Source organism: Phoca vitulina, unplaced genomic scaffold (genome assembly GCF_004348235.1).
Source record: "Phoca vitulina isolate PV1807 unplaced genomic scaffold, GSC_HSeal_1.0 scaffold7, whole genome shotgun sequence".
NCBI classification, from domain to species: domain Eukaryota; kingdom Metazoa; phylum Chordata; class Mammalia; order Carnivora; family Phocidae; genus Phoca; species Phoca vitulina.
The window spans coordinates 62,327,007-62,342,356 of NW_022589710.1; positions in this window are offsets into that span (position 1 = coordinate 62,327,007).

A 15,350-nucleotide genomic window follows, 5' to 3' on the forward strand; every position below is an offset into this window, starting at 1 on the left:
AGCTAGACGTGTTTACTTAGAAAGCCAAACATCAGACCCTAATCCTGGTTCCTATCCAAATTCTTTGCAACATCTTTTTTTTTACATTTCCTACCGTGTTATGAACCATTGCGTATTTCATTTAGCATGACTTGATAACTCCCACCCCAGATCCAAATGAAGAGCTGGGCACTGAATTCACATCTCTGCATACATTTTTTTTCTATCACACCCCTGAAACCTGTACTACTTTGGACGGGAAGGAAGCCGAAACTGCAATTTAGAAATCGATTTTCAAGCCGGGCCTCTGCAAGAAGGCCTCGCCTGGCTTCTGGTGGAAACTCTCCAGGATTTCAAGGGTCTTTTTAGAAGCTGCCTGTAGGAATGTTGCTGCACCCCCTGCGAAATCATTCTAGAAGACTGGATCTTTCAGAAGAGCCAACATGGTAAAGCCAGCTTTAGAGTTTTGTTCTTGGAGAAAGCTGGACCTGAAGAATCAGTCATCTTTCCTCTTCTCCTTGCCAAAAGCAGTTTCTGACGCATAGTGTGCCTTAAGTGAGGGCTTGCTGACTTGATTAACTGAACAAATGAATAATGAGGATGACTTACTTCACCTTATTTCCCTGTTTGCCTTTTTCCAGTAAACCCGGTGCCAAATTTTATGCTCAAATACAGTGAACTACATTAGCCCGGATGTTTGATCTAATTGCTTTTCCTCTTTCTTTTTAAACATTTAAGAGTTTTATTTAAACAATTTTATCATATACCTGTCTTCATATAAAGTACTAAAGATAATGTCTTTCCGTTTGCGCCAACATCCACTGAGCACGTACTTTTTCAGATGTCACCTCTCCTCTGCTGGCCAGCCCCACGTGCCAGGAATCAGTGTTCTATTTAATAGATGAGGACACCTAAATATTTTTGTCCTTGATTTCTGGGGGGTGGGGGAAGTAGTAGCTGACATTTTTATAGTGCTTCCTATGTGTCACATGCTATGCCAATCATTCGACATAGTCCTCAAAAAAAAAACGATTTCACCAGGTAGCTATTCTGGTGGTCCCCATTTTGTGGATTAAGAAACCGAGACTTGGCAGTTAGGTAATTCACTGCAGGGCATGCAGCTGGGAAGTGGCAGGGGCAGGATTTGAACCCAGATTCCTACCTCCCAGGCCAGTGCACCCAGTATTCATAGGTGCGATGCAAGAATATCCATGTAGCAATGTTTTCATTCAGATGCAAATGATATGTTTTCCCTTAATGCAGCCATCCAGCTGCTTAGATACCACTAATGGGGCTTGGGATGGGCCAGGTGGGTATTCCTGCAGAGATGAAGGGCCGCTAGACCAGGAGTCACTGGAAGGAGGAAGAGGGTCTCAGGTGGCATGAACTCCCCTTCGCTGTGTGTTGCAGGGACCACTCAGGGGAGAGGCAGGGTGCTGGCTAGGCCTGAGGGAGCCCCGGCAGCAAGGCGTCTGGCCCCAACCTGGCACTGCCCGCACCTCGCAGGTCTGACCTCAGGCAAACACTTTCTCCTTTTTGGGAAGCATCTCCCTCCGCGAAACAAAGGCATCAGACTCTGCGTTGTTGTTGTTGTCCTCCGCCGCTGGTAGCTCGGTGAACTCTCTGGTCCGTCCGCCTGGCCATTTGCAGGAGAGCCAGCTCTGAACGCCCTTCTGCCTGCGGCCTGCCTCAGAGGAGTCCTTCCCGTCAAAGCGCCTGAGAAACTCGACAGGAACGGCAGAGATGAGGTGCCTGAGGTTTATCAAGTTTTCAAGATTACACCTCCATAAAGCCCTTTACAAGGCAGCTCAGCACCAGGCCGCCGAGCCTCCCCGCGTATGGCCGCCACCTCTGGTGGGCGCCAGCACCAGCGAGGTTCCGGGAGCCCCGGCAGCCCCGCCACCCACCCACCCACCCATCAGACCCACCGTGTCCCTGTCAGGAGGAGGGGCCGAAGGCTCGGTGCTGCTTCCCTTATAATCAAATTTTCACTGCGCTCTCTGACAGGTTTTTAAGTCACTTAAGGGATCTATTTATATGTGAAAGCATCAGCATCGTGCAGTAAATCCAACCACAAGCCAGTCCCGTGTTTTATTAAGTTTAAGTTCAGTGAGAGTGCAAAGCAAACGAGGGTCCCGTGTCTCTCCGTTACATCTGATTTGCGGTTCCCATAAAAAGGCCCACATGCGGCTGTCTCAGATGTGTTTTGGATTGAAAATAGGATTAATGTGCTAAAGTGTGATTAGAATGGTTAAACGCGATTAATTGGAACAGACTGCTGCTGCCAGGGGAGCTCCTCCGAGGCTGGCCCCGCTCCAGGTTACCAAGTGAACAAAGCCGGCCAACTGTCCCACTCGCTCGGCGGCCCGCCTCCCGCGCTCGGCCCGCGCATTTTCCCCTCGCCAGCCTGTCTCAGGCCAGATTAAATGCAGCTGAGAATGCGGGGCTCGCGCGGCCGCAGCCGTCCTTCGGGAATAGGCAGGAACCGTGGCCCGGCCCGGCCACATCGGTGCCGGCCGAGGGCCGCCGTGCACCGGGGGCAGCGGGCCAGGTGGCTGTGCCGGGGGCGGGAGTAATTTGGGGTGTTTTTTTTTTAATGATCTATTAAACCCCTGAACTTTAATCAAGCTGCTACCACTCTGACGGCTCTGATTTACTCCCGGAGCCCAGGCCCCCAACCTGAAGCCCTAGGCGGCCTGCTGGGTCTGGGCCCACGGCTCCGGGTACCCACGGACCTGCCCCCCACCCCGCCCCCCCCCCCAGGGATCTCGTCCTTGGCCACCAGGCTGGACAGAACCTTCCCCCCGCCTCTGGCCCAAACACAGATGGAGACTTGAAAGCTGAGGTAGCCAAGCTTCCTGCTATCCCACCCCCCCCCCCCCCCCCTTGGATGGGCTGTCTTGGCTGTGGCTGGTTTCCCCACATTAAAGTCAAGGGGTCTCCCCAAATGCAGTCTTCCAGGCGATGGCTGCCCCCAGGTCAACGGACTGGGGGAGGAAGAGGTGACTTTCTTCTAAATTCTACTCAGGATAAAAATTTTATAAAGGAGGCATTTCTCTTTCCAGGTAACTTGAAAAAAAATTTTTTTTTCTTCTTTTTCTTTCTTTTTTTTTTTAAATAGTGAAGAGGAAAACTTATTATAGGCCCTAAAATTTAAAAGCATATTGCCCCTTTAAAAGGGTCATCTGGCTATTAAAGGAAATATGTCCTGGAAGGGACCAATTCCCCCCAGGTCTGCTGAAACAGGGTACCAGGCAATGGCTGAGTGTGTTAGGGAACTTTACGGTGGTAACTTATATTTTAATTTGTCTCCTGGGTTGGCTAAGTAAGGGTGTGTGTGTGTGTGTGTGTGTGTGTGTGTATGAGAGAGAGAGAAAATGTGTCTGTGAATGAGTGTCCATGTGTGGCTGTGTGTATGACTGAGTGTGAGCGTGTGTGTGAGACTGTGTGTGTGAGTGTCTGTTTCGGTGATATGTGTATCTGGATGGTATGTGTAAATGTGTGTGTGTGTATCCTTGTGTATCCCTGTGTGTCTCTGTGGAGTGTGTTGGGGGTGTGTCTGTTGATGAGAGGAGACTAGAAGTAAGGAGCAGGCCTTCTAGAAAGACCAGCACTTCCAGACGTCAGCCCGGACCTGCTCACCTAGTCCTACGTAGGGTAGGCTGAAAACCTTGTGAGGTGTGAGGGATGGGGCCATAGGATTTCCCATCTAAACCGGAACACCTGAGAGTCAAAGAAGGTGACCCAGGATGACCAGAAGCATAAAGGGGAATGAGCAGTCATCCCAGTTTGAGGACCCAGCATGAAGGTTAAGGCTCCTGCAGCTCATCTAGGCCACACAGTGAGTCAGCGGGGTGGGACCTGGGTGGAAGTCCTAACTGGCACTTTTCTGAGGGTGGTATTTCGAGGGGTCCCATGTGGCATGTGTCCTTTTCCATTCCTGCTTCCATTTTGTTCTCCTTCTAGAACACTCTGCCCTCTGATGCCTCCCTTCCTCCCACCCTTGTGGCCTTTGCCCATCTGCCCGGGACAGCACCCTCTTCAAAGCCCGGTCCCTCAGTCACATTGTGGACACTTCTCCGCCTGCATTTCCAGGGTACCCACCTGTAAATCATGCCAGGTTTGTCATGCTTCTCCATCAGCCCCACCTGTCACTTTTCCATCAGCCTGTTACAGGTGAGGCAAAGGGGTAAGAACGTTTATGATCCTCCATTTTCTCATCTGTAAAATAGGGGCAGTAGCCCCTCAAATTTGAGACCTGTGCTTCTCATAGAAATTTGGGTGCATCTTCATTCAATGTGCACATTGAATGAGGGCATCTTTCTTTCCCTGAAATTTAATGTTATTAAAGCAGTGCTGTGTCTTCCAGCTAATGGCGCTTGAACCTAAGAAAATTCAGAAATATTTCTCACATGTTGACTAGAAGTTTCTTCCCCTACGCTCCCCCCCAAACCCCCGCAGCCCGAAGAGCATCCAGGACCATCTGGCCAGACCCTCCCTCAGGGGAACGGGCAGGGCTCAGCTCTGCATCCACTTGTTTGTTATCCTGAAAAAAAGAAAAAAAATGCATCCTGGAGGTGTGAGGTCTGGAAGGGCCTGAGCCACCTGGCAGAGGGCACCAGGAAAATCAAGTGTTTACGGGGTTTACAGACAGGAATGTTTCCTCGGCCCTGCGGGCCCCACAGCAGACTCCCTGGAGCAGCGTCAGGCTGTTTGAAGGGAGAAGAATGTCGGGGCTGGGATTTCTGCTCAGCCCACTGCTGGGCCTTCCACTGAGCAGGGATTCCTTCCACTGAGCGGGGATTGGGGTGACCCTGGGGCTTTCCTGCCACCCCTCCCCCCAGGGGAAGAAGGGCTCCTCTCTACAGCTCAGGGATGGGGAGGGACTGAGGGAACAGGGCCTGGTGTGAGGCCCCTCCCGGTTTTAAGTGCTTTCCTCTGCACCCAGCAGGTCACTTTTCACCTCAGTGGAGTCTCTGTTTACCTTCCCTTTAAGGTGCAAAATTAATGGCCCCATCCGGCTCAACAAGCTCTGAAGAGACACCACATCTTGCCATCTCCTCTAGCCCTGTCCAACTGTAAAGAGGGTCGTGGTTTGAGTACCCCCAAATCCAAGCCCTGAAAAAGAGCTCGGGATCCAAGCTGGTGAATGATCTAGAAGGTGGTCCCAGAAGGCAGGAGCGAGGGGAGGTGAGGAAGGAAGGAGAGCCTAAGAGGTGCCATATGGCTCTGGTAAGTGCTGTGGGCAAGTCGGACTCAGTGCTGCTGGGGACCACTGAGGAACTTGTGGAACGTACCACAGAATTGTCCCCCAGAGGGAACATGTGCCCAGCGACTTCATCCCCTTTGGGTGAGGGTCCTTCAAGGTGTTAACCGTCTGTGTTTTGAAGCCACCTCTGCTTGCAGACAGAGCACGCTCCCTCAGCTTTCTGGAAAGTTCTGTGGCGGAAAACTGAGAGGCAGACGCACTTGTGTGGGAAGACTCACAAGGGCAGGATCTATTTACCACAGCTGCAGTTGGGTCGGGGGGCTGAGGTGAGACCGTGCAGGGCACCACCAGCCTCTACCACAGGTGGGGCAGGATTTACCACCCTGCTCAGGGCCCACCACGGGCTTCCCATTCTGGGCCGTCACATGACTCATGTGATCCCTTCAGCTCTTAAAAACTATTAAAATTATTTTTAAAAGAATTATTTTAAAATGATTATTAAAATTATTTTTTACAACTGCATTGGTGTAAAGATAAACCAGATCAGATTCATTATTATATGTGCATTACTATATTTGTATTTTTCTTTTAATTTGTATTTTTCTTTTGATTAAAAAAATTACAATTAAAACATTTTCATGGGCCTCTCAAAGTGTGGTAGGTCCTGGGCATGGAGCCTACTTTGCCTGGTCCCACTGCTTGTAGAAAAAGCCCCCTCCTGTCCCACATCCCACCAGGTTCTTGGCCCTCTGTCCCCCTACTCCCCCAGGCCTGGCCTCCTTCTGTATGGGGGCTGTCCGAAAGTCTTTTAGGACTTTGGAAGAGAGCTGTCTCAGGTCTTAGCTTAAATGTCACCTCCTCTCAGAGTCCTTCCTTGATATTCTCTCTCACACCATCCTCTTGTCCTTCTAGCACTCATCACCCTGACAAAAATATGTGAATGAATTTGCTTGCTGTTGAGGGTCCATCATCCTGTCAGGGCGATAAGCTCCATGAGAGTAAGGACGGGATCTGTGTGATCCGTTTCTCCATCACCAGGGCTCAACCAGGCTACTGGGGTGAGCTTCCCAGAACTCCTTCCAGAAGGCAGGGCTGGGAGGCCCAGGAGCCCTCAGCTGTCCACCCTGTTCCGAGATTGCTTCTCCTAAGAGAACTCCCTTGCCCCGCTCTCCGCACCTTCTAGAACATTCTGCATCCAATGACTGAACAACCAGGGGATAAAGACTCGGCCCTCACTTGGGAGAGCCTTTGATGGGTCATCCCAGCTGCAGAATTCCCTCTGAGGAGGGCCATGGCCTCTACTGGGACTGCATTACACCCCCCGCCCCCCCCCCCAGTCCGACCTGCCCTCAGGTGCTGCCCCCGGGACATCTCCACCCAACTTCCTGCATGCAGTCTCCCCTCGAAACCCACCAGCAGCCCGCAGTGGTACCCCTCTGAGATGGGACTATAAGAGAAATAGGAATTTATTAAGAGCCTCCTGACATTTCTTATTTATATCCTTTGAAGAGATTTATTTTATTTTATTTTTTAAAGATTTTATTTATTTATTTGAGAGTGAGTGAGCATGAGCATGGGGAGGGGCAGAGGGAGAGGAAGAAGCAGACTCCCTGCTGAGCAGGGAGCCTGATGCGGGGCTTGATCCCAGGACTCTGGGATCATGACCTGAGCCGAAGGCAGACGCTTAACTGACTGAGTCACACGGGTGCCCCAGCTGAAGAGATTTTTAAACTGTCGTCCTCAAAGCCCCGTCAGGGACTAGGGTGGGGGACGGCCAGGGAGGGGGTTTATTCTGAATACCTAAGGCAAGGCCTCTGCCCTTCACTTCTACCCAGGTAGCTCTGCTTTATTCCCCTATATAATTCAATTTTGTTTGAAGAAAAAGTTGTATCATGAAAAAGAAAGTTTAAAAACCATTGATTCGTGTTACGGTGCTGCTAATGAGGGTGGGGATAGCAAGCAGCCATCGGGTGTCCTCCCGGCACACACGCCTCATTCTAGAATTCAGGACACTGAGGCATAAAGACCGTAGGTAGATGCCCAAGGTCACAGCCAGGAGCTGTGTCAACCGGGATCTCCACTGGCGTTTTGTAGCATTCAATCCCAGGAGCTGAGAGAGGCAAGATGTAGCCAGACACACCTCTCTTGTCCATTTAGAGGAAAGCACCCAGCTTTTTTTTTGAAATTCAAAAGCCCAGCAGACTTCCTTCTCTGCTCTAGTGTCTTCCCACCTTCCTTCTCTGGGGCATGGATGCTGGGAGGGGGTAGCGGGCAGGCAGAGGGAACAGGGAAAAGGGTAGTTGAATTTTTGAACAGATTATCCCAACAACAATGTGGTACTTCAACCCTGTATTTCACAGGTGGCCAAACGGAGGAGGTGATGGGCCCACGGGCCTGCAAAACTCAGTGGTTTCCAGCTTCCCAGCCAGGCCAGGGTTCTGTCCACTCTGCCAGGCTGCTTCCCTTACTTTCAGAACCCTCCTGATGAAGATAAGGCTCGGTCCCTGGCACCCCGCCCACAAAAGGCCAAATCAAGTCTAGGGGAAAAGTCTGACCTCGGTGCACTGCCCGGGGTCGTGGGTGGGGGGTGGCTGGGATCCCAGGAGGCAGGGCACGGTGACGGCTGCCAAACTCCATCTCCTCCAGAGTTTCATAATGTGGTTTATTTAGTATTAAACTAAGGTCCTGGGACCTCATCAAGAAAAGAGGGCAAAGTTTCTCAGGCTCCCTGAGGAGAGATGCTTTGGCTGAGCTTGGCCTCCATTTTCCCCAGGGATTCAGGCACAACGAAGACCACATTTGGGATTCTGCCAGGCGGCCTCAACCCAGCTCCATGAAGCCCCAGCTGCACTGGACCCTCTCGGGGTCCCTGGGGTTCGCGGTCCTGCTTCAGCCTGGAGCTCCTCCGAGCTGAGTGGACTTGCCAGGGGGCGGGCCTTGGGGTCCCCAGACAGCAGCTTCACCCTCAGCCTCCTTCCCTGTGTGCGTATGTGGAGCAAAGACGAGCATCCCTTATCCAGAAAGTTTAGACGGTCACTGGGTTAGAAAAAAATAAGGAGTCTACTGCAGGACACCATGTCAGCTTTGCTTACATGTCTCCTGTCCTGCATTCCCCACGCAAGCCGGCTCTGACATTCTTGAACAATGATACGGAGACAGTTGATTCGCTGAATTCCTCTTTGGACAGATCGTATTTGTGGGGGACGGTCCCGTGAACGAGGCAGGATTAGTGGGACGTTAGCTAGCTTTCTGGTCAACTTCTTTGTCTCGCGCTGGAGCATATGTGACTTTAGACAAAGAGAAATAAGCCTGAGGTTTGAGTAGAATGTGCTACCCACTCTTGGGCAGATGCATGATTGCTGTTGAACTTGGCCCATTTCTATATGTCATGTCATATGTTTTATTTTTAGGTATTTTTTAGGTACGTATGGTTTATGTGTATCGTATGTTTCAATTTCAGATAGAGACAAGTCCCTGCCTTTCATTACTCTTCTTCAGAATTTTCTTGGATCTTGTTGCTTCTTTATTTTTCCATGTGAACCTTTGATCTGGCTTATCTAGTTGCAGGGGGCAGGGGGGGATCTTTGGTGTTTTTTATTGGGAATGCCTCAAATTCATAGATTAACTTGGAAAAAACAAAGCCCAACTTTAGGATGCCAGGTCTTCTTATCCAAGGCATAGGATGCCTTTGTGTGTGATAAAATGATAATGTCTTCTTTGGGGTCCCCCGGTAGGACCTGAAAGTTTTCTTTTCTTTTTTTTGAACAGAGATCTTGCCCATTCCTTGTTTATTCACCTCATTCATTCCTGCCACATTCTGGGAGACTATAAGGAGTCTGCGTGTTCAAGGCTGTCAAGTCCTAGGGGAAGGGGAGCAGTGCGTTCCTGCAAGTGACAGAGAGAGGCCCGTTGTCCCGCTCCCATGGCCCCTTTGTGTCTGGCGCCTTGCGTCTCCTTCCCAGCTACACATGATGCCCATACCCAGACCTGGTTCCCAGATGCCCAGATGGCCCAGGCAGCCTTCCCTCTCTAGGGTCGGAAGGCCTTCCTGGGCGTCGCCAGACAGAAGGGTCTGCCTCTGATCCTCTAGGACCCACAGCCCAGGGAGGCTCCTTCCAGCTTGGGGAAGCCTCCTCTCCCTCTTGCTTCCCTCTTGCACTGTCTCTGGGGATTGCTTTTTGGAAAACAAGAACCAGGAGATCTTGCAGGCCAGGCAGGGTTTCTGCCTAGCCATAGAAACTGCTACTTGCTTGAAGAAGTGGAGGGAAGGGGGGGGGCGGGGATACAGGCAAATAAAATGTAAATGAGCCTTTTGAAACAAACCTCCCGCATTTCCCCCACTATCTCTCCTGCAAGGGAATCCCACCTGACCCTCGGTGTCTCCTCCCCCTTCCTCCTTCAAGTACTGCTCCAGGTCAAGCCTAGGCATGTCCTGCATAAATCAAGAGGCCAGGCCTGAGCATTGGTCCCCCAAGGGCATCCACAGGCTCTCCAAGGTCAAGGTCCCGAGAGCCTTGGGAAGTCACAGTAAAGGAAGCAGAGCAGTGCTAGCCGCTGGAGACAATTCAGTGTGCACCGTGAGGAGCCAGGCTCCGAGATGAGCCCAGGCCATCATGATGAACAACTCCAGGGGGCGCTGTTGTCGCAGAGCACACGGTAAATGGAGCCTCCTGGGGGTGTGCCGCACCCCAGTCCCTAATGATTTAATAAATAAAACAAGGAAATCAAGGTTCACTCTGACAACTTCTGAGCCTCATAATCTCTAATATTTGCATTATTCTTTGTCATTTACAAGGAAGCGTCCCTTTGGCTTTCTCTTTAATTCTCAAAATGGCCTTGTGGTGTAGACAGAAAAGAGATGAATCTTCCTGCCTTGTAGAGAAGGACACGGAAGCCCAGAGATAGAAGCAAGTGTCCCAGGGTCACACAGCATGTCAGAACCTACGAAGTTCAGCAAGCCCATCAGCTTAAACTTGTGCTCCTTTTATGTAATGACCAGTTCCCATCTCCGTCTCCCCCGGCAAGGAGCTCCTGGAGGGCATGGCCGCGTCCTCCTCTACCCTGTCTCCCCTGCCCCTGACAGTGCTGGCCAATGTTTGTTAAGCTCGGGAGACTCCATGCGGATGAAGTTCCCGATCGGCACGGCGTACCCTTGGTGCTCCGTGAACATTTACTGAATGAATGAATGGATGAACGATGACAGTTATACCCAATGCTAATGAACCCTTTGCAGCTGATAAAGCACATTCTCGTGTGTTCCAGTGATTGTCATGTAACAAGCCATCCCCAAACTTAATGGCTTGAAAGAGCCATGGACTGTCTTCCCTCTGACTTCTGTGCGTTGACGGGGCGCTGCCACGCGGTCCTCGTTCCGGGGTCTCTCGTGCAGTCAGATGTCGGCCTGACTGAGCTGGACATTCCTGGTGAGTCACTCACCTGGCTGGCAGGTGATGCTGGGGCTGGAGCCTGAGCTCTAACATGTGGCCACGCCGTGTGGGCTTTAATAGCATGATGACTGGATGCCAGAAAGAAGCATCCCCAGAGCAAACATTCCAGGGGACCCAGGCAGAAGCTGCGCCTTACAAAAGGGAAGGAATCAGTGGAGGCCAGCTTGGAAGACTCTCTACCGCACCTTCTATCCTTTCGCTGTGCATTCATTTTTGTTACCATCAAGGTCTATTGTTACACCAATGTCTATGCTCTCTAAAGGGTGCTGGGCACCGAACAGGTGCATTTCTGCCCTGTGCTGGGCTGGGGGCTGCTTGCTCGTGGATCCATTCTCTGCCCTCCCCTCTGTGCTCTGTGTCTCAGGCCACTGGCCCTGGAAACATTATGTCCCAAGATTCCCTTGCCAATTGGCTTCTAGCAAGGTGGAAGGCACCAGTAGGTGGTTAGAAGGTGGGAAGAAAGGAGGAGCCTGGGTATCTCCCACCCACCCCTCTTTTCGGGCAGCATTTCCGGCAGAGGCCGTGTCACCTCTGTGACCCCAGCCCCACTGGGCAGCACGGGCTCTTGGGCTCTGGTGACATCCCTTGCCCCATCTTCCCTAAGAGTGGGGGCAGCTTCCTGCCACTGCTAAACTCTGGGTGGTCCCCTGGTTGGCTTTTTACCTCTTCCAACACCTTTGTAACCCATTGGCTATATTAAATTCCCTCTGTTGAGCTGCCTGACGTGGGTTGTTCTCCTGACAGAGTTCCGGTGCGACTCTTTAATCCACATAACCAACCTGGGAGGAGAGGACTCTTATACCCCCATTTTACAGAAAAGGAAATGGAGGCTCCTCATTCAGGCTTGTCAGGAGAGGATCTTGCCTCCTTCTCTGGCTTGGAGCAGCCATCTGACGTTCTAGATTTCTAATCCCCAAAATGATAGAGCAACCTTACTCACGCGTGGGTTTTAGGATTAGCTGAAACCCTGGCAGACAGCGGTTCAAAGCACCGTCTCCAGATTGAAGCTCACGCATCTGGTTGCTGAGGCTCGGCTGCCCTCCACGCACCAGCCCCAGGCACGTTATCAATGAGGAAATGCACAGGGAGGGGGTCTCCGGATCGCTCCTGCAACCACGCCTCCCCGTTTCATTTTCGGGGATATCAAGGCTTAAAGTAGTAGCCTAGGAAACCAGGATTATGACCTCCAAACCCTGCCCAGTGCTCCTGCTGTAGGGAAGTGGGTGGGGAAGCAAAGGATCTTAGGTCAAGGACGTGGGTTCAAATCTTGACACAGCCGCTTCGGGCGAGGCAGCTCCGGGCTGGCAAATGGCAAAGATTGCAATGCCAAGAGAGCTCAGCATGCTGCAGGGCTGAGCAGGGAGCCACGGGGGGCGACCTGGGGCGCTTCCCATCCCGAGGTGGCAGCTCCTGGGGGTCATGGCCATGTGGGAACAGGGCTCAGTATGCCGGATCTGCCCATTGCTCAAGGAAAGCCGAAAATCCTTTTTTTTTTTTTTTTGGTAGAATTTTTCATCTTCAAAATACTGGGCAGGCCATAGAAAACCCAACCGTGGGGTGTCGGGACCTACAGGGGGCCGGCCAGTTGCCAACTCCTGCTCTGAAGAGTTACAGAGACGTCAGAGAGCCCACCGCAACCCACTTTCTATGGGCAGCAACCCTGGGAGTGGCCCGGTTTCTTTCTTTTTTTTTTCCTTTTTTCTTTTTCCAAGAACACAAGAGCTTTCTGGGAGTTACTGGTCTCTCTCCAAGGCTTTGTAAATTTTGGTTCCCTCTGAACTCTCTGGTCTACAGGTAGCTCACATCACAGAGCCCCGGGCCAGGGCCAGAGGGGTGCCCAGGGAGACCCCGGTGTGACTCCACCCGAAGACCCCAGGCTAAACTTTCTGGATTAATTTTATCTTCTGGTCTGTAACGCCCCTGATTATATGCAGATTTATGAGAATTCTTTCCGCCTTCACACTCACAGAATACCGGTAAGCAGTCCAAGCTGGAAAATAAGACACCCTTCTTAACTCCGTTCAGCCGCCCCAATCTGGCTTTGGTTAAAAGGCATTTCTTTTTAGCTGTGCCCATCTCCTGTAATGATTACACACACAGGACAGGAGGGGATGGTCCTTATCTGAGGAAAAGTGATCTTAGGACTTCAGCCCAAGGCTTCCCCTTCCAACAGAAGAAGCCGATAGGGCTCATGGAAGGGAAGAGACAGGGGGCACAGTGACCCTTGAGCTGGCTTCCAGGGAGGCCCCGTACTGTCTCCTAAGGCTGATTGGCTGGGGGTTCCTGCACAGTGGCACGCAAGTCCAGGAAATGCACAGGGTGTCAGGTCTCGGGGACGTGGAGAGCTGATCTAGTCTGCACCCACCTGGAGAGCCCAGGTACCATGCCCCATATCCCAGAACTGCAGTATCGTGATGGCGGGGTAGACCCACTTCTCTCAATCCTCCCTTCCAGCAAACCCACATGGCTTCTTTGACACAAAATATGCCTTGGCCTGATTTGGGCTGCATGGCATTGTTCAGATAAATCATTTGTGTGACGTTAAGACACTGCTGAATACCGGGTCTTGGTGCCATGATGGGGGGACCGAAAGAGCAGGTAGTCTGACCCCCAGGAAATTCCTAGTCCAGTGGAGAAACAGATATGGGACAGACAGTTGCCACAGAATACCCTTGGTGCCATTTCTAGAAGTCGGGGAGGGAGAAAAGGGATAGGGAATCAAGCCAAATTTGAGTTTGGGTTTTCTTGTTTGATGTTATTTAACAACGAAGCAGTGGATATCACGCAGGTACAGTATGTGGTCTGCAAGGTAAGGCCACTCCCAGCACATAAAGACCTCCGGGGAGACACGGGGGAGCAGAGTGGAAGGTAGGACCCTCGGTTGCCTCCCCGCCTTTAGGATCAGGTGTGGGGAGAAGACAGGACCTTCAGCACAGGCCCAGGGGGCCACGGGTGCACTCCTGCCCGCAGCTGGGGGTGGGGGGGGGTGGACAGCACAGCCTGGGCTCCTGCTTAGAGCCCGAGCCTCCTCCAGCCATGTCAGGACCCTGCTGCAGCCCCAGGGCAGAACACAAAGGTCCCAGCCAACGCAGTGTGAGCATGGGGTGGAGGACAGACCCCAGGGAGCCCCACCTTCCTCGGTACAGATTTGGTGAGCCCTCCTGAGTGACCCTCCACATTCCAGCTGGGCTCCCTCAACACACTCACTGATGCCTCCCTCTGCGCAGGGCTCCTTTGGCTCTGGAGCCCCAGGATTGGGGGGCCAAGTCTGTGTCCCCCTTCCCTAGCCCTAGACCCTTTGCTCATACCATCACCGGCTTTCTCTCCACCCTAAGGACGCTGGGTTCGTTGGTCTGTCCCTTCATGACCACCCCTTCCCCTTTTTAGCAGATGGCTGTAGTTTCTGGGAAGGAAGGAGGGCAGTGCGTTCGAAGGACTCTAGTTGTGGCCCTCACGGCCCCCAGCAAGGGCTGCTCCCTCGGAAAGCCTCAGGTCCCTGGATTGGCCAAACGCAAGGGCTCTTGCTTTGTCCTCTCCAGTCCAGACTCCTGCCACCCCTCCTCTCTCAGTGAGAGCCAGGATGGAGGGCGCCGCACCTCTATCTGGAGCAGACAGCTCCTGGAGCCGGACCAGGTGGAGTGATCCTCTACCCTAGCCTGCCCGGGACAGCATGTGGGACTTCCGGAGCTCAGCTAGACCCTTCCAGCAAGCCGGGACAGTGGGTCATCGTAGTACAAAGGCAAGATAATTTCCCCACCCACCCCTCTCCACCCTCCCTACCCCACCTCCCGTACTTCCAGAGAGGAAAAAAAAACCTGTTTCCTGGCCGGTTCTCAGGCTAATCTATCACTACCAACTCCTTCGGGGGAAGATGACAAGAAGTGAAAGGGTTTGCCTCTGGTCAAATTAATAGCAGTAGCATCTTCACCATGAAAAGAAAGCATATGGGTGTAGTTAGACACAAGGTAAAAAAATATCTGTGTACACATATAAATCCCCCATCCCGGGGGCTACTGACAGACAGAACCCTGCCGGGGATGAGCAAGGCCAGGGTGGAGATCTACCCGAGCACCAGTGAGAGATGCTAAGGGCTTTCAGCCCGGAGAGGAGCATAGGGTCAGCTGACTGTGGGCTTCTGTGCCTGCAGATCTGGATGGGGGGACAGAGGGGACAATCCCCCCAGACCCCAGATGTGGATCTGGGCTACGGGGCAGAATCGATACACAGAGGTATTTGAATCCATGGGAGCCACCCGGCCAGGGCACCAGCCGCTGGCCATCTGTGCCCACGGGGCCCACATCTGAAGTGTGACTGGGACCCCTGAGACGTACTGTGAGGATCTTGGGCGGAACTTAGACGACTCCTAGGAACAGAAAAATGTGAAATGCCTCCTTAATAGCTTTTTTACATGGATAATAGCTGGAGCAATAATATTTTGGATAGGACAGGTTAAACTAGATCATTAAAAATCAGCTTCAACTCTTTCTTTTCCCCTTGGTGAATGTACCTGGAGGAAATTCACACATACATGTGGCCGCATTGGTTTGCCGGGGCTGCCGTGGTCAACACAGTCCCACAAACTGAGTGGTTTACACAGCAGAGGGGTGGGGCGCCGCTCTGGGGGCCGGAAGTCTGAGATCAGGTGTCGCAGGGGCTGGTTCCTTCTGAGGCCGGGAGGGAAAATCTGTCCGGGCCCCTCCTCCAGCTTGTGGTGG